Source organism: Leiobunum rupestre, chromosome 6 (assembly GCF_980474605.1).
Source record: "Leiobunum rupestre chromosome 6, qqLeiRupe1.1.hap1, whole genome shotgun sequence".
Taxonomy (NCBI): Eukaryota; Metazoa; Arthropoda; class Arachnida; order Opiliones; family Sclerosomatidae; genus Leiobunum; species Leiobunum rupestre.
The window spans coordinates 53,325,097-53,344,574 of record NC_143389.1 but is presented as its reverse complement, the minus strand read 5'-3'; positions in this window follow the sequence as shown (position 1 = coordinate 53,344,574).

Here is a 19,478-nt window from a genome sequence, read left to right as displayed (position 1 = left end):
TTGGGTCCCAGCGCGGTCCCTCGAGACCCTACCTTTGTCGTCCGACTCGACTATCATTGCAATTGAAGAAGGATGGAAATTATTGATTTTTATCCGACGGGTTTTATCTCGGCCTGTTTTCGGATCGTTTTCACCGTTTAGTTTTCCACTTTAATATATATAAATGTAGTGTTGTTAATTTTCCGGAAAAATAAAATGTGGAAAAATTTCCAGAAAATTTTCAGCATATCGGAAAAATTAAAAATTGAAACGCAAAATACTTTTTAAGGGTTTTTAATGTGTTTAACTTTTTATCGATATAAAATGTCTAATATCAGTAAACATACTACAAAATATTATTAATGTTACATTGTTATTCAGTTTAAAATAATCTAGAGGTTTAGTTTTACTTTCAGATTCGAAAAAAATTAGGCGAAAATTCCGCTTTATTTAAATATGCAAACAATATATTAGACTAATCGTGGAATGAATTTGTTTTCGGAAAAATACGGAAAATTTTCAGGAAAAACATAATTTCACTTTTTTGATACTTTTTATTAGTAAAAGAAACAGCGCGAACGTAGCCAATTAAAAGTTACTTATCATCAAGGTTTTTTTCTCTGAGATCTATCCTTGAAACCGCGAGTTGATTTAGGTATTAATTAACCTGTACGGAATTTTTTCCCAGGTATATTATTATAGTATGATTATTTAGCGGGTTTCGTGCCTATCTTTTCCACCTGAAAAAATGATCACTACAATATTACCTTATTGGTATTATATCATTAGATTATAAGTGCTGATTTTTAACATTGTATAACCAGTAAAATTAAAATTATCATTATACATTTTGTTTAAAATTTCTACTTTGGTTAAAAACGATTGGGTGAATTTACAATTAAAAAAATGTTATATATTATATTATTACATTATAACTGACCTACGATATTTTTTCCTGGGGTGGTGGTTGTTCAATCGAGGGTGTGCAAGGGAAGTTTATCGAACTTGCACGTACGTTTTTTCTAAAAAAAAAAGAATCCTATGTATATAACCATCTACTAAGCTGCCTTGGCATGGAACCTATTCGTAATTTCGTCAGAAAATGCGACATTTTGTTCTTATGGTGGCTACTGAACATTTCCAACTTACCGAAACTTGTGCCACCAATGAACTTTCATGTCCCTAGCCATGGAACTCGGCAAAATGTGACTTTTAATGTTCCCAAAATGTTAACGCCGTTGTTGCGAATGCAAAGAACGTATAACGATACTGCAAATAAAATAGATATCTTCTCGTGTAAATACTCCAATATTATGAATCTAAAACAACTATAAATTTAAACTCCTTTTTTATTGATGTAATTTTTTTTGTATAATTTCAAAATTGTAGTGTACTGCCTTGTAGGTGCTACTCGCACTGTTGTTGTCCACTTTAAATAAAGATTTCATTTCATTTCATTTCATTATTATATATTATTTTATTACATTATAACATTATTATATATTATATTATTACATTATAACATTATTATATATTATATTATTACATTATAACATTATTATATATTATATTATTACATTATAACATTATTATATATTATATTATTACATTATAACATTATTATATATTATATTATTACATTATAACATTATTATATATTATATTATTACATTATAACATTATTATATATTATATTATTACATTATAACATTATTATATATTATATTATTACATTATAACATTATTCTATATTATATTATTACATTATAACATTATTATATATTATATTATTACATTATAACATTATTATATATTATATTATTACATTATAACATTATTATATATTATATTATTACATTATAACATTATTACATATTATATTATTACATTACAACATTATTATACATTATATCATTACATTATAACATTATTATACATTATATCATTACATTATAACATTACTATATATTATATTATTACATTATAACATGCCAATCCTGTAGCAGGAAGATTCATCTTAGTTGCACGACTTTAACGGAAAAACAATATGTTGAGTACAAGGAACAAGATAACTACTGTTGCAAGAAATGTAAACAAAGTAACTCGGACTCTTTATCCGCAAGTTGCTCTCAAGTTGAGGATTACGACATTATTGATCCATCAACATTAATTGATATACTAAATGAATTTACGAGGACCACCAGTCTCACGAGGGACAAAGATTCGGCAATTAACTTTTTACGCACGACTATTGCTGATATATCCTATAAGCTATCATCTATGCAATCTGCAATTGAGAAACTCCAAAAGGAAAACGTTCTCCTCCGACGGACGATTATCAGTAATAAGTCAGACACTGACATAGTAACTATCCGGACTAGGTCAACCTCACCACCACGAGCGTCCACGTCTAAAGACAAGTCACGCGCTGGCGTAGCCTCTCAGAAGGCACCTTCTACTCGAAATGGAGCCGGTGAGGACTCAACTACACCAAAACCCCGGGACTCGACTAAACGCCCACAATCGCTTTCTGTACAAGCGCGTGGTAGTAAAGAGCAGGAAACCTCGACCGACTCTAAGCTTAATGGTAAATTTAAACTAACGTTAAAGGGCTCGAAGTCTAGCACATCTATTAAAGGCGTTCCTAAGGTGGTGAAACCAAGACGCGAGGCAGTATTTGTCACGAGACTTGCCCCGCCCTTACGTCATTGCAACTGATGGATTGTTTAATGGCTGAAAACGAGTTAAAGACGGTTGAATGCGTACGACTTAAAACTCGTTATCCGAGTTACTCTTCTTTCTATGTTTCTGCTAATGAGTCTGAGTATCAGATACTGAAGGACGAGAACACATGGCCGGTGGACTGCCTAATTAATGACTATTTTGGCCCATTGCACGGAGATAGAAAGCACGAGTCAGAGTCCGTTGCTTCTAACTCTAGCGAGAGCATGTCATCAGCACTAATTAACGACATTGAAGAATCTAAGTCGGAGGAAGCTATCGCATTGGGTCCGCTAGCCCAACCCTTACCATCTAATGACCAACCGACCCAATAACGCGCTTACCAACCCGGTGATTTTTTACCAAAACACCAGGGGTTTGCGGACTAAATCTCAAGAACTTTATTCAAGTATTCTTCTAAATAATTATTCTATAATTTGCTTAACAGAGACATGGTTCACGGAGAACAATGTTTCTATAGGCTATATACCTGGCTCTTATCACGTTTTACGATCAGATCGACGCTCTGAGAATGGCAATCTGACAACCGGAGGTGGAGCTTTGATAGCCTTGATACATAATATGTCCTTTGTAAGACGCACCGATCTGGAGGTTATCGATGAATGCGTATTTGTGCAGATCCGTACCATCGATAACGCTAGCTTCATCGTTGGAACACTATATATTACACCTCGATTGACTCCTGACGTTGTTTTACAGGCACTCTCTGCACTCTCATCGAAACTCTCCCTAATTAAAGAAGACGTAATCTTAATAGGTGACTTTAATGTCCCTGGTATTGATTGGGACATGCTATCCAATATCAACTGCCATCCTAACATCCGTACGAAAGCTAAGGCAGTTATTGATTTTTGTGCAGAGTGTAACTTTATGCAGCTAAACCGTGCTCGTAATGCGAAGGGCAATATTCTAGACTTAGTTCTGGTTAATAACCACTTCGTGACCATGGACACAACAACCTTACCACTTGTTACAGAAGACCCGGCCCATCCGGTATTCTCCGTCACCTATCACAGCGCCATCTCAGGATTTAACGCTGTGGCAGACTCTAAATTTTGTTATCACCGCGGAGACTACCTGAACCTTTACCAAGACCTAGACTGTACGGATTGGTCAGAGCTTCTCGCTTCTCAAGATGTAGACGATTGTAAACGTAAGGCCTATTTTCATCGGAAAACTAAACGGCGAGGTCAGATAGACGACAGAGGAAGATATGAGTCACTGAGAAAGGAAGTTAAACTGCTGCTATCCCGCGACAAACTTGAGCACGCTAAACTCACCTAAGCGAACTCACTAGAAAATCCAAAACACCTTTGGAATTTTGTAAACCACCGGCTCAATGACAAACCACATCCGATTGCACTACACCTTCCATCAGGTGTGTCGTCCGACCCTACGATCTTAGCGGAGGAATTCGCACGAAATTTTGAAAATGTGGCCACCCAGGTTTCGAACCCAGGCCATTCAGCTTGGCAGTCGAGCGCTCTACCATAGAACCACCGATAGCTGCTTAGTTTCACTGAAATTAAGACTCGCATCGTAAGCATAATAGGTAATAAAGTCTTTTTTTATTAATGAATTTATGAAGGCCTAATCTGGTTTTTTTACGAATGCAATTTTAAAGGTTAAATCTTGTTTTAGCGCAGTCAGCCGAGATTAGAGGGTTAAAGGGTAGACCCTGTGGGTGGTCCACTTTGTTAGTTTTTTTGTTATTTATTTACGGGTATTCTTAACGACCTATATATAGTTGTGTTAATTCAAAGGAGATAATTTAACGTTAATTGCTTTAAGAGCTGGCGGTTAGTCAAGTGGCTCTCTGTGCTTTGTTGATGGTAAGGTTTTTGCTTCTTGTAAATATATTTGGTCAATGATTTCCTGGGTGTGCGAGTCATTATATGATATTGGAAATTGGACGGCATTGGTCTTTTTCATGCGGTATGTGTCACAACGTCAACTGGAAGTCTACGAGCGTTGAAATAAAATGAGCGTTAAAGATGCGGCAAGTATTTCGTAAGCGAGAAAAATACAAATACCATCTGTAGATATTTCTTTCATTAAAATTTGCTTAGTATTATATTCAACTGATAAACATGTACTGTAAAAAGGGTTAAATTCAATTGTGCATTGTTTTAGCAAGTCTAACTCGCTGTTGTAACTACTTAATTTATAATATTCTGAATAAATTAAACTCGATTGTTTCGTCTCAATTATTTAAATTAAAATCAAAATTTTATACCGGGCAGGGTTTGAACCGAGAATACGTTTTTCGTAAATAACTCTGAATTGCGGAGATATCTTTGGGGGTCGTGTCGAGAAATTAATACCACTAGGGACCATTCTTCCGAGGAGAGGTATAATTTGGCTTGCTAACTTGTTAAATGACGTAATGCCCGTTGTGTTTGGACAAGGTCAAGTCGACGTGATATCGATTGACCTATCGAAAGCTTTTGACAGAGTGTCACACGGACTATTAATGACAAAACTGAAAATGTATGGCCTGGTTGGTCCAGCGTATTTATGGGTGGAGGACTACCTGAACAACAGATGTAACATCCTGAAATGTAATGGTACAACAACGAACGTTAATTTTCCAACTACATGCGGAGTCCCACAAGGAAGTTCCCTTGGACCGTTGTTGTATAATATATACGCCAATGACCTCCACACCGTCGTTAAAAATTCCAACTTAAAGCAATTCGCGGACGACACTAAAATTTACCGTGCGATTACGACCACCGATAACTGCCAACAACTGCAGGATGACCTCTGTCGCGTTGCTAACTGGTGCGCGTCTAACAATCTACTAGTTAATGAATCTCAAAAAGTGCAGTCATAACATAAACGAGAAAAGTCAATACAACAATGCACTCCTACAAATTTTAGTTCTAAGTGTATAATTTCAATTCTTCTTATTATTGTATCAAAATGTCGGGTTTCAGGAATATTGGCAATATCCTGCCTTTTGTAAAAGTATTTTGAGGTTCTTTTGTATATTGCAATGCTGGCCTTTAGGGTTTTTTTTCATAAGCCCTGAAGGTCCTCATATGCATTTCATTGTTGTTATATTTGCTTAACCTACATGTAAATTTACTATTACCGAATCCATGTGCCTTGCTCTATTGTAAAGAATTCACTTTTGTAATATTTGTATTGTAACTGTACCCCTCATCTACCTACATTTAAGACAAATAACTTCGATACGATTCCTTCTTGATCTGTTGTAATTTGTATAACGCTCATGTTTGTCATCTTGGTAGTTTAGTTATGTCTATTTGTTCTTAGTTATATTTTAAACATTGGGTTCTCTTAGGCTTTCTAAATCTGCACCCTTATATACCATAGCTACTTAATATATATTTGCTTCGCAAATTATTGTTTGTTTCAAATCCTTCTTGCAGTGTGTTGCCATGTTGGTACTTTTTGTACTGTTGTAGTGCACTTTAAATAAAACATTTCATTTCATTTCATTTAATTTAATTACATTACATTATTATATATTATATTATATCATTACATTATTATACATCATTAATTATAATATTACATTATTATATATCATTAATTATAATATTATACATGTATAATAATGTTGTATTGTATAATATAAATAATAAATAAAAAATAATAGTAAATGAAATAGGTCGGTTTACAGTTTGTTCGACGCTTACAGGGGTAAGCAAAAACTCGGATTTTTTTTAGCTTCTTTCAATCGAGAGATGGCGCCAATAGTTCCTGAATTGTAGCGAAAACGTACTAGTGGCGCCACCTTAAGAACTTCTTAAATTAAAAACAAAATCCTAACATCGCCTTGCTTCTGTGACTTACTACCTAATTATACATTAGTAAACCCACCTATCACCTTATCTGTGATATTTCTGTTAAAGATGCACACATCCTATACGATGATAAGTTGAAATTTGTTCTGCAAGTTAACACTATTTGTAAGTAAATGTATTCGAGAATGTATTGGGGTTAACAGAAAAATATGTGATTTCCGTTAGAAAAACCACGCCCCTCCGCCTTTCGGCGAATAAAAAACAGACTGTTAAGTTAAATTATTCGTGATGTAATAAAATTACTTTTTTTTTTTAAACCGATACAAATCTATTGTTTAACTTCTATTATGTATGGATCATTAATATTCAACAACTCATTTTGATTTCCTGTAAACTGTTTTATTGCGCAATAAACCCCTATTCTATTCTATTATATCAGAAGTAAATGAACCGAGTTATTGAAATAGCGCTCAGAATCGGAGGGCGTTTTGCTTATGAAAATGATGATAAAATCGAGTCAAATAAAAGCTAATTTCCATTCCCGTCTTTTCACGCGATAAATTGCACTTGGGAATTGTAGGTTTAGCTATTTCTGTGTATAAAAAACAGTTTCATAAAAACAAAAACGTGTTATATATATATATATATATATACATAGTTCCCTAGGAGGGGTATTACAATCACCGTGTCTGTCGGTGGGTGTGTCTGTGTGTGTGTCCGTTCACATTTTCGGAGCAAAGTGTAATCGCTGCGTTCGCAGTTTCTTGGAATTAGGGAAAAGGTTTTTCCAAAAGCGCCCTCTTTTGTCATGGGGTGTATTATAATTTTCTTTTGCGAAATGTGATTGTACACGAATAATCTATGACGTTTGGGACGGACCCAGTGCTGAGGGTTACACTAAACGTCTCAACGTCCAAACGGCAGGGTTTCCACCAAACGTTCACGGTATACGTCATGTTATCAATTTGCGATAGAATTGGGCGGGAATTGAACCCGAGCCCTCGTGCATGCAGGGCCGTCTTAAGACCTTTTGGGGCCATGGGCGAAATTATTTCTTAAGACCTTTGTGATCCCCAACGGTCAGCCTTTGTAAGTCCGTTGTCTAAATTCAACTACACAATAATCAAACCAAAGCTTTTAATTTCAAAAGTATAAATGAAAAGAGACTTAAAACGGTTTTAAAATTCACAATTTATTTATTTAAAAATCCAACGTTTCGGAGGAACTCTTCCTCCTTCTTCAGGGAAATTACAAGTCTGACTTGTAAAAATCCCTGAAGAAGGAGGAAGAGTTCCTCCGAAACGTTGGATTTTTAAATAAATAAATTGTGAATTTTAAAACCGTTTTAAGTCTCTTTTCATTTATACTTTTGAAATTAAAAGCTTTGGTTTGATTATTGAAACTTCTAACTCTTTTCATTTAGTTTTTCACAATGTGCTTCTCTTCACTTCTATTCAAAAGTATAACATAGTCCTACTGAAAATAAGATTTTTCAAATTACTTTAGACGTAACTAAAAGATACATAATATTAAATGAGTATAAATAATATTTAATTAACTAATCCCTAGAGTAGAGGCGGTATGAATGGCCTTTCCGGGGCCCCCAATCTGGCTGGAGGCCCTGGGCTGTAGCCCACTTAGCCCATGCCTTAAGACGGCCCTGCCTGCATGATAGGCGAGTGTTCTACCACAGAACCACCGATACCTGTTACGCTTCATTGAAAATTATAATCTCAACTTTTTAAAGTCTACATTTTTTACGTATGAAATTTTAAAGGTCAAATCTTGTTTTAGCGCAGTCAGCAGAGATAAGAGGGTTAAAGGGTAGAACCCGTGGGTGGTCCACTTAGTTAGTTTTTTGTAATTTATTTACGGGTTTGCTTATCGACTTAGATATAGTTGTATTAATGTGGTGGCGTTGGTTTGACGTTTATTGATATACGAGCTGTCGTTTAGTCATGGATAGTAGATTTTAGAGGATCGGTAAAAAGCCTGGTTTTTAGCCCCGTAAACCAATCACACTAAGGGAGTCGTCCAAGGTTATTTGAAAAAAAAAACAAGTATCGCTAAGAGTGGACGATACTGTTCGAAAAAAAGAAAAAAGATAAACACGAAGTACATTTTTACGCCAAAAGGTATTTTTTCACGTTTTTATAGATTAAATATGATATACTAAATATCAGTTGATAGTTTTTATTGATTAAAAATTAAAAATTACTAAAATATAAAGCGCAAAAAATTACGTAACAATATCAACCGCCATTTTGAAATTTTAAGATCACGTGGTACTAACGACCTTGCAAGACTCCCTCGGAGTCTCTCGAGCTGATTGATACGCGGGGAGAAATAAAATGCACTGTGGAAGGGTATCGAAAACCTGTCCTCTTATTTTACTGTCTAGGGTTCAGTCAAGTGGCTTTTTGTGCTTTGTTAATGGTAAGGTTTTCGCTTCAGGGCGTCTAAGGATTGTGTACGATCCGACGCCTTACTTGTTTTCTCACAAAAAAAGAAGGTTTTCGCTTCTTGTTAATACATTTTTGTGTGGATATTTGGATATCTACGATTCCTAATGCAGTCATTGATTTCCTGGGTGTGCGAGTCATTATATGATATTGGAAATTGGTCTTTTTCATGCGGTATAATAAACTTATTTATGATTTTAACGAGTGTTTTTCATCAACTAACTAATAAGTAGTTAGAGTAGGGTTCGGATAATGGAAAACAAAACATGGTGTCAGAATCGTGGACCACCTCTCAACACGTCCGGCACTCTTGTCCCACATCGATGAACGGGCTCAAAGCACCTCCGGAACTGCTCTTCTCGGGGAACGTGGAACAGGCATGGCGCGTATTTCTCCAAAGTTATGAACTCTTTGAATCGGTAACAACGTCTGGAGACGGCAGAACTGATGCGCAGAAGCTATCCCTACTCCCGCATGCGGCTGGACAAGAAGCGATCGATGTCTTTAACACCTTCGTCTTTACGACCGCATTTCCAAAGACATACAACAACACAGTGGCCAAGTTTACGGCATACTGTACACCCAAGAAGAATGAAACTTACGAACGATTAATCTTCCGGGACCGTATGCGGAAGAAAGGAGAGAGAATCAAACAGTACGTCGTCGATCTCCGACTTAAAGCCAAGACCTGTGAATTTGGCTACCTATAGAGGACTCGCTCATTAGAGATCAAATTGCGCAAGGCGTGCTGGATCAGAAGGTACGCCGACGCTTCTTGCCGAAGAAAACCTTACATTGCCAATCAACAGAGACCACGAATCTCAAAAAGGTCGATGCCATAACAAGCGAAGGTTCCAGATACAGAGCGAAAGACGACGCTAGGCATCGGCGAAATTCTAGCTCCGGTCAGTTCGGGAAGAAAAATCGACAACGCCATAGCAAGCCGTCGCAGCCGAGTAATTCCAACACGGGGTTTGTCAGAGACTGCAGTTGATGCAAGGGGTCGCACGACCACAAGAAATGCCCGGCGTACGGGAAGACCAGTAGGAAGTGTAACGGGAAGAATTATTTCGCCAACAGTTGTAAAAGAGTCAAGGTTGACGCAATACAACAAGATGAGAGCGATGACGATTTCATCATCGATGCCGTAGAAGGCCGAGTGAAGGAAGACTGGGTAATCTCAATACAAGTCGATGATATTACTGTACCATTCAAACTGGATACAGGAGCCCAAGCCAACCTCCTGCCGCTGGAGTACTATGAGACGATGGTATCCTGACCCAAACTTAATAAGACTGTGGGTTTATCTGCTTATGGGGGAAGCAAAATCACGACTTTAGGTGAGATCGACGTCACGGCGAAAGTCAAAACGGCAACAGTGAACACCAAAATGGTCCTCGTTGAACAGGGAGGGTGACCAATTCTGGGAAGTGAAACACGCGTCCACCTGGGTTTGGTGAAGCTGATTTACGAAGTCAACTTGCAGAAAATGGCAACCGAAGAAACGGGAGAAGCTCAACTTCCAGGAGGAGGTAAACCAGAATTTAGAGTTAAAATAATTCAGAATTCCCGGAAGTCTTTAAAGGAATCGGACGGTTAAGGACAGCGTGCCGAATTCAACTGCGAAACGATGCCGTTCCGGTTATAGTGGAACCTCGGCGCATACCGTACTCGTTATGAGGAAAGTTGGAAGCCGAGTTGGACAGGTTGCAAGGCCATGGGATTATCCATAAAGTCAATGAACCAATGCCCTGGGTCGAGAAAGGGAGTAGCGCCAGACCCCAGGAAAGTCGCGGCGATACTGGAGATTCCGACGGCGGCGTCCAAGGCAGAGGTTCAGCGTGCACTCGGAGTTGTCAATTTTGTGGGAAGTTCATTCCAAACCTCTCAACACACACGACGCATTTACGAAGCCTCAAGAACAAGGACATAGATGATCTACAGATACTCCCGGAACACCACCAAGAGTGGAGGCGCATAGAAAAAATATATTTAGTTTTTTCACTTAATCATAGACGATGAGTTATCTCTATAAAAAAGTATTCCCGCGATAACGATTGTATATATATACTAGCTTTAATACCCGGCTTCGCCCGGGGTCTTAGTTTTAATGAATTAGATCTGATTTGTACGTAAGAAAGGTAAATGCTGTAGCAAAAACGTAACAAGCGTAGCAAAAACGGTAGCAAAAACGTAACACGCGTAGCAAAAACGGTAGCAAAAACGTAACATGCGTAGCAAAAAGTCCTCAACTACTTAGAAATCCCAACTAAACCTCCCCTTCTACGAAGTCCCTTTCTTTCACTATAGGCCAAAACTATTCGCTTACTTTGGGACGAAAAGAGTACACCTTTTACCCCAAACTACCAACTTCTTCCATACAATAACAGCCCCTTCTACGAATTTCACACTAACCCGTAAAAAAGTTTAAAGGTCGGGACGAGGGCAAGGAACTCGAGAGATGAGATAAGGGAAGCCTTAAAAAATAGATAAGGGAAGCAAACAGGCGAAAGTCCAGAGTCGAGTAAAATAAAATTGAATTATGAGTAAAATTGAATTAGATTAATAACCAAATAAATCTATAACTATAAGTCTTAAAGTTTGTCCTTTTATTTATTTATTTGTATGTCATGTTCCTAAAAACTCGATAACGGTTAGCTCTAGAGCTTTGAAATTTTAACTCAATGTTCAGGGCCGAATTTCCAACTAAACACGCCTAATTCCAAATACCTGACATGGTTATTAATCTAATTAAATTTTACTCATAATTCAATTTTATTTTACTCGACTTTGGACTTCCACCCCTTTGCTTCCCTTATCTGGATTTCAATTTTTTGTCTCGACTTCCACTCCTTAGCTTCCCTATCTATTAACGGATCAATTTTTTTTTGAAAAATGTCGCGTGGTCGCGCCGTTATTTGTTTAAAACTTAAAAACTCGAACGGTTAGCTTTGAAACCCGGGTATTAAAGCTAGTAAATAAATAAATGAAAGGACAAACTTTAAGACTTATAATTAAGAAGATTGTCACATTTTATTGTACCAACGCAGTAGGAGTTCCATGACCACATAATAAACTTAGTTGATGGAAAACACTCGTTAAAATCATAACTAACTAATAAGTAGTTAGAGTAGGGTTCGGACAGGGAACACTCTGTTAAATACGAAAAGACCGACAAGGGGGAACGCAACGATAAATCACACACTAAAAATATTTCAAACGAAGGGTATGCCATTCTCAGTAATAAACCGTAATGAAACAAGCCTCGAAAATGCGGAAGTCTATGGAGCAATGCAATAGAATGCGAGAAAATAAAACAAGAAAGAATAATTAAGGGGGAAGACTACAGTGGCCATCGTCCAAGGTCGTCTCGATCAAGAAGATGTTTAAACAAGTTGGCAAGCCAAAATATACCTCTCCTCGGAAGAATTGTCCCTAGTGGTATTAATTTCTCGAGACGACCGCAATTCAGAGTTATTTACTTAACTAAAATAATTGAGACGAAACCACGGAGTTTAATTCATTTATAATAATATAAACAAGTTCACCAAAATAAAAAAATCGCCGTATCATAACGGTTCCTTTACTTAAATATTTTGCCTGTGATGTGTTTTGTTTCAGGGAAAACAGTAGCTCGGCGGTAAAACATCTGCTCAGTAACACAACAATTTGGTTTCGATTCTTCGTCATGATCGTATTTAACAATTAAATTATTAATTCATAAATTAGTTATAAAATTATAAATTTAATATAAACTTAGTTCGTAAATATTTACAAGATTAAATCAACATTATTTCATTCGTAAAAAAACCAGATTAGGGCTTCATAAATTCATTCATAAAAGAATTCGACTTTATTACCTATTATGCTTACGATGAGTGTCTTATTTTCAGTGAAGCTAAGCAGCTATCGGTGGTTCTGTAGTAGAGCGCTCGACTGCCAAGCCGAATGGCCTGGGTTCGAAACCTGGGTGGCGCATTTGTTTTTAATCAATAGAGAAAACGCTAAATTAGAATTTCTTCGATGCAATAATTTCAATTTCAATTCTATTTCAATTAAACCAAAATTTCGTACTCTATTAAATACGCTTCCGATAAAGCTGAAGGTCTAATTTTCAATGAAGCGTAACAAGTGTCGGTGGTTCTGTGGTAGAGCGTCCGCCTGCCAAGTAGGAGGTCTCGGGTTCAAATCCCGCCCGATGCGATCGCAAATTGATACTATGACGAATACCGTAAACAATTGGTGGGAACCCTGCCATTGGAAGTTGAGAGGTTGGCATAACACTCAGCACTCGGTCCGTACCAAAAGTCAATAAGAAAGAGTTGGAGAATACGCACCAATAACAAACGTAGCGGCGAAAAAAAAAAGAAAAACAACGCAATCGCAAATTTATCCGTTAACGCTTACGGTGGTTTGCCAACCTTTAAACTGCTAAAACGGTTGTTCGACTGCGTACGCAGTGCCTACCCTTTGCCCCGAAAATGCGAACGCGTTCGCAGGCCACACACACACACACACACAGACACAGACGGACACGCTGGTTGTATAACCCCTCGGAGAGAGTCTACTTTCGCGCTATTTAAAGCTGAAATCGTTTAATTTTGTATTTTAACTTATAAAACTAATAGTTATGTATAGAACAGCCTCTTGTTTAGTGATTAAAATAATTTTGACGATTTTAAATTTAAAAGAAATTAAGTTATTACGTTTTAATTCGGACCTCCGGAGCTAAACAAGTTGGGCAAGCGCCCAATCTACCCTTTAGTTAGGACCTTATATATCGTTAACTATTAATATTATAATTATCAAAATTATTTTAAGTACTAGAGGAAGGGTTCAGCCTAATAATAAAAATATAATTCAATTATATAATTCAGCTTGAACGAAAAAGAGGTTTTTACTGTATTCTTCCCCCTTAATGCCTTCCGTAATATTTCAATTGAAATGTTGAACAACACTATGAACTCCGTCGTTAAACGAGCTCAAGCGTGTATTGTAGCCGACGGTGGCATAATTGAACCGTTGTAAACTATTCGGTATTTATTTGATTTAGTCACATTAAAACTAATCAGATTATTTTATTATCAGACACTGAATTCATTAACCGTCAATTTCTCTACATTCGCCCTCACTTAGACTACTGTTCCAGCATTTGGTCCCCCCACCTGGTCAAAGACATTGAGAAGCTGGAAAGGGTGCGAAGAAAGGCCACGAAGCTGGTTCCGGGTTCAGAACCTTACCATATGATGAAAGGTTAAAAAGGTTGGGTCTTCCGTCCCTTAAGGACAGACGTCTTCACGCTGACTTAGTTGACACCTTCAAAATCATTTATGGCCTGTATGATGTTACAGCAGTTGACTTCTTCGACATCAAGTGGGAGGGCCGAAAGGCTCCCACAATCCGTAAAAAGGGGTGCAACGGGGTCGCTAGGCGGGTTTTCTTCACTCAACGGGTTGTTACATTTTGGAATGATCTCCCGGCTGCCGTTAAGACCAAATCCTCCGCATCGGCATTCAAGTGTCGATTAGATACATATAAAAACTGGAGCTGAACTGTTTTTCAATTTAGCAATACTTACTATTAGCCTTTTTTTAATTTTATTACTGTCGCATCATATGTATCTTTTATTTTTGTGTAATTCCTTTTTTTATTTTCGATTTTCGGGCACTATCATTGTATCAATTTTAATGAAATGGTTTCTTTTGTTTCGAGCATTATAGTATCTTTTGTATCGCGAATCAGGGCCAAATAAGTGTATAGCTTTTTTATCCTGAATTAAACAAATTATTATTATTATTAGTTTTTGAATGACCTTAAAGGCCGGAAGTTTCTAACGCAACCAAAACACGCGGCCAATAATATCAATCCTTCCATTCCTGGGGCTTTATATTCTTTGGCAAAGGTACATGTTTCGTTTATGAATGGAGAGATGGATACTTCTCTCGTAAGAAATATATTATAAACTTCTGGTATAACTTGATACGAACCAATATTTATTAAAAAGCAAAGACGTACGCCGATCATCAAATTATCGAAATATGTAGTAGTAGTAGTAGTAAAAAACAGTGCCGTCACCGTATTTTTCAGGGTCGTTTTATTTACACAATCCCTTTGTACTTTCAATACCAGTATTTAAAATACTACCCAACACTGTTGGCGTCGATACTTGTGACCAAAATTTATACTACGCACTAGAGAGCTGCATTATAATAAAAATATTTACCATTCCCGTCCATTCCCGTTTAAGGTTTTCCCGTTCCCGATCCATTCCCGTAGTTTTCGTTGAGAGTTTTCCATTCCCGTTCAAAATATCCCTCTTCCATCCGTTACCATTCCGTAATTTCTCACTACCAACCATTTCCGTTTCCATTTAAGAATAGTAGTCCAATTCCCTATCCATTACCGAAATTTTGTAAGGGGAAAAACTAGAGTAAAACAGTTGTTTTCTAGTAGTATTACAACTTGTCATTTTGTCAATAAATTAAAACAAATGATACATAATGTTTTAATTTGTTTTTACACAAATACTAAATTATGGTTTAAAATAAAAATCCATACCCGACTATTCCCGAACTGAAATTTTCCATTCCCATCCACTACCGACCAAATCTTTTTTCATTTCCATCCATTTCATTACCGAATATAATTTTTCACTGCCATTCCCGCGGTTACCGCGGGAATAGGGAAAATACCGTTTCCACGCGGCTCTTTACTACGCACGAAGCCTATAAGCACTATAATTGTTCTAATATTGTAACACGGGCATGTAGAACGTACAATATATGTTCAATTCTATTCATTTATTTAGTTATAAAAATATTACAATGCCTCAATACAAGGAGTTGAGGGCCAAGCCAATAGTGACTTATAGCCCTTATTATATGTATTATAATAACCTCATAACCTCGTTATATTATTACAGTATGATGCTGGAGCCATCCCCTCCGATTTGAGCACAGCTAACGTTACCCCGGTTCCGAAGGGAGGTAATCCCTCTGACCCGTCTGAGTATCGCCCGATAGCCCTTCTCTCAAAGGTCCTCAAGCTGGACGAGTAAGTTAATGCCTCCCAGATTACTACACATCTTACTACTCACGATGTCCTCATGCCGTATCAGCATGGTTTCCGCAGTAGTTTTAGCACTGAGACTCAGTTTGCCTTGAGGACTGGACCACCGGTCTGGAGGCAGTGGGTCGGGTTGAAGTTATATTCCTCGACTTCCGGAAAGCTTTCGACTCGGTTCCGCATGAACTTCTGAAAGCCAAGCTGCACTCTTATGGGGTCCGTGGCAAAACTCTCAACTGGCTGTCGCTGTCGGCCTATCTTAGTGACCGGAAGTTCCACGTAGTTCTCCCTGGAGCTGCTTCTACTTGGCTCCCTGCTTCCTCCGGGGTCCCTCAGGGATCGGTCCTTGGGCCGCTCCTCTTCATAATTTACATCCACGGCATTGGGGATAATGTTGTCTCAACCCTCTACATTTTCGCTGACGATGTGGCCCTATCCCGGGCGATCTTTTCGTCCCATGACTATCAACTCCCGCAAGGGGATCTCGACGCCATCACTAAAGGAGCAAACAATGGAAGCTCCCTCTGAACACTGCAAAATGCGCCATGCTCTGCCTTCGTCGCTCCGGTCAACCACCCGTGGTGCCCGTCTATCGCATCGATGGTGTCGCGCTCAAGGTTGGCACTTCTCAGAAATATTGGAGTGGGCTACCCACGTTGCACGGGTCACCTCCCAAGCCACTCACGCGCTGGGCTTCGTTAAGCGCTATCTGGCCCATTGCTCTTTTGCCACTAAGACTCTGGGTATAAAAACTTATGTCCTTCCTATCCTGGAGTACCGCTCGGCGGTCTGGGCCCCCAACTCGACAAGCGGGATTCATTCTATTGAGTCTATCCAGCGTCGTGCTCTTCGTTTCGCGGCGAGCGTTGGCTTTTCGTGGGACACTTGTATGACAAACGTTCTAACTAATTTCAAATGGAACACGCTCGCTTCAGTGGTTTCGTAAACCTCGCGGTCTCCGAACGGTGTCTGTGGCGCCTCCGGGATTCCGTAATGCGTGCCGCAAGCACTCATTCCTTCCCTCATCCATTCGGGACTGGAATTCCTTGCCAGATCATCTTAAAGGCTTTCCCGTGCAAACTCAATTCCGGAAGGAGTTGGCGAACTATCTCGAACTCTATGACTAAGTGTCCATAATCTCTCAAGCTATTTTATTTCACAATTTTATTACCCTTTTTCGTTGTATGTATATTGTTTTTGCTTATTGACTGTACATATCTCATTTCTCACTGTCTTGACGTGATGGGTCTCTGACCTTTAGTTGAGCTAATAAAGAACTAAAGAACTAAAGAACAGTTTTCTCTTTATTTTGTCTTATCATCGTTTTCCCGAAACTGGCGCTCCTCTCATTTTCGTTTCGCTATTCCCAATTTAAACCCTTTCTACCATCTGGGGCTAAAATGGGCGGTGCCTTTTGCGTCTTACGTAATCACTTGAGCCAATCAGGAGACAGGCGATTGTCGTTGACTCCATCCACAAAATGTTTCCTGGATGTCGCGATTTAACCGGCGAAGAAAATTATTAATTTTCTTACCTATTTTCGTTCAATCAAAACGACATGTATTCAAATTTTTTAAACTAAATTTCTCGCTAAGCCTTGGCACTGAAAACTAGTAAAGTTTCAAATCGGTGCCCTTCGATACAATTGACGGCTTTTAAAATTCATTTTGCGCGTGAAAATACCTCTACATGTTATGGTCAAAAAAGCACGCAAAGAAGGCTGTGTGCCCAAGACATATACCTGTAGTGTCGCGCGCTAAAACATCATTTCAAAATCCGTCAATTTTTGCGCGGTGGCACGTTCCCAACGTCATACTAACTAAGCTCCTCCCATCCTGGCGACTGAGGCTAGACTACCTAATGCAGTTCAATATTCATTTTCAATAAATCTCCATTTGTTCAAGATACTGCAGTTTAATTTTTTTTAAATAAAACTGCATGCAATTTAGCCACTTAAATTTTGAAATCTACATGTAAATAACCACGATTCGTGAAAACGACGAAAATACGATTTTTAAGAGCGCTTTTTTCGATTTCAGCTTTTTTGAAAGCCAATATGGGCGCTCTTTTTTGACCGCTAATATTTGCTCTCCTCTCTTTTCGCTATTTTGAGAGCTGTAAAATCAGCGTTCCTCTCTTTTCGCTCTTTATTGAGTGCTGAAATTGGCGCTCCTCTCTTTTCGCTCTTTTTTTGGGGCGCTGAAATTGGCGCTCCTCTCTTTTCGCTCTTTATTGAACGCTGAAATTGGCGCTCCTCTCTTTTCGCTCTTTTTTGGGGCGCTGAAATTGCCGCTCCTCTATTTTCGCTCTTTATTGAGCGCTGAAATTGCCGCTCCTCTATTTTCGCTCTTTATTGAGCGCTGAATTAGGCGCTCCTCTCTTTTCGCTCTTTATTGAGCGCTGAAATTGGCGCTCCTCTCTTTTCGCTCTTTATTGAGCGCTGAAATTGGCGCTCCTCTCATTTTCGTTTCCCGCTCTTTTGAAAAACCATTTTGTCGCTCAATAATAATAAAAGCGCTTACAATGAGAGGAGCGGTGCCCATCACTGATCCGGGGACCTAGGAGGCCATCACACTGCAAGAGATTTTTCTAGGAACCTTGATCGCACTGGACCGTTCTTTACATTCCAACGCCCAGGGAGCTCGCTGTTAAGGAATTGTACCACACCTCTTTGGTGGTGAGGAGGCGCACCGTCATGCTGGAACCGAAGGTGTGGGATGTCGATCAAAGGTATATGTTCCAACGCTTCTGCAACTTCATTCTGTAGGAAGGCCAAGTAGTTCTCCCCATTAAGCCAATTCGTTAGAAAAAATGGTCCAATAGCGCTATCTCCTAGTAGAACAGCTCAGAAGTTGAAGCGAAATTGGATCCGATTGTGGTGATTGTCTCTTAAACGAGCCGTCTCTCGAGAATGAGCACTCATCGGACACGAGGAGCAAAAGAAGGAAATTTTCCATTTGCATCGGCCATGGTACTGAACCAGTTTCAAAAGTCCAATCTAAGTCGCCTATCACTATCGTGAAGTGCTTGGTGGAGCGTGGCACGGTATTGATGAAAGTTATGGTGGTCAAGAACACTCCAGACATAATACGTTGACAAGTCCAAATCGGAGCATGCCATTCTTATACTTGCTCTCGCATAATCGACAAAGTAGGCGAAGACTGTGTCTTCCATATTATCTGGGATTCACGTTGCCATCATCTTCAAAGTCACGAACAGCACGGAGAATAGTGTGGTGATCTGGTCGACTGTCAGGATAGAACATTTGAACTAACTGACTTACTAGACGTGCGTTTTGATGACCATCACCGTAATATAACTCTACCATCTTGGACCGCTGTTCTTGGCTATAAAGGGGCATACTTAATTACTGAAGTACGTTGAGATAATGATTTTAATATCGCTGACTCCGCACTTTAAATACTTAAAAGGAAACCTAATTTTAAACGAAGTG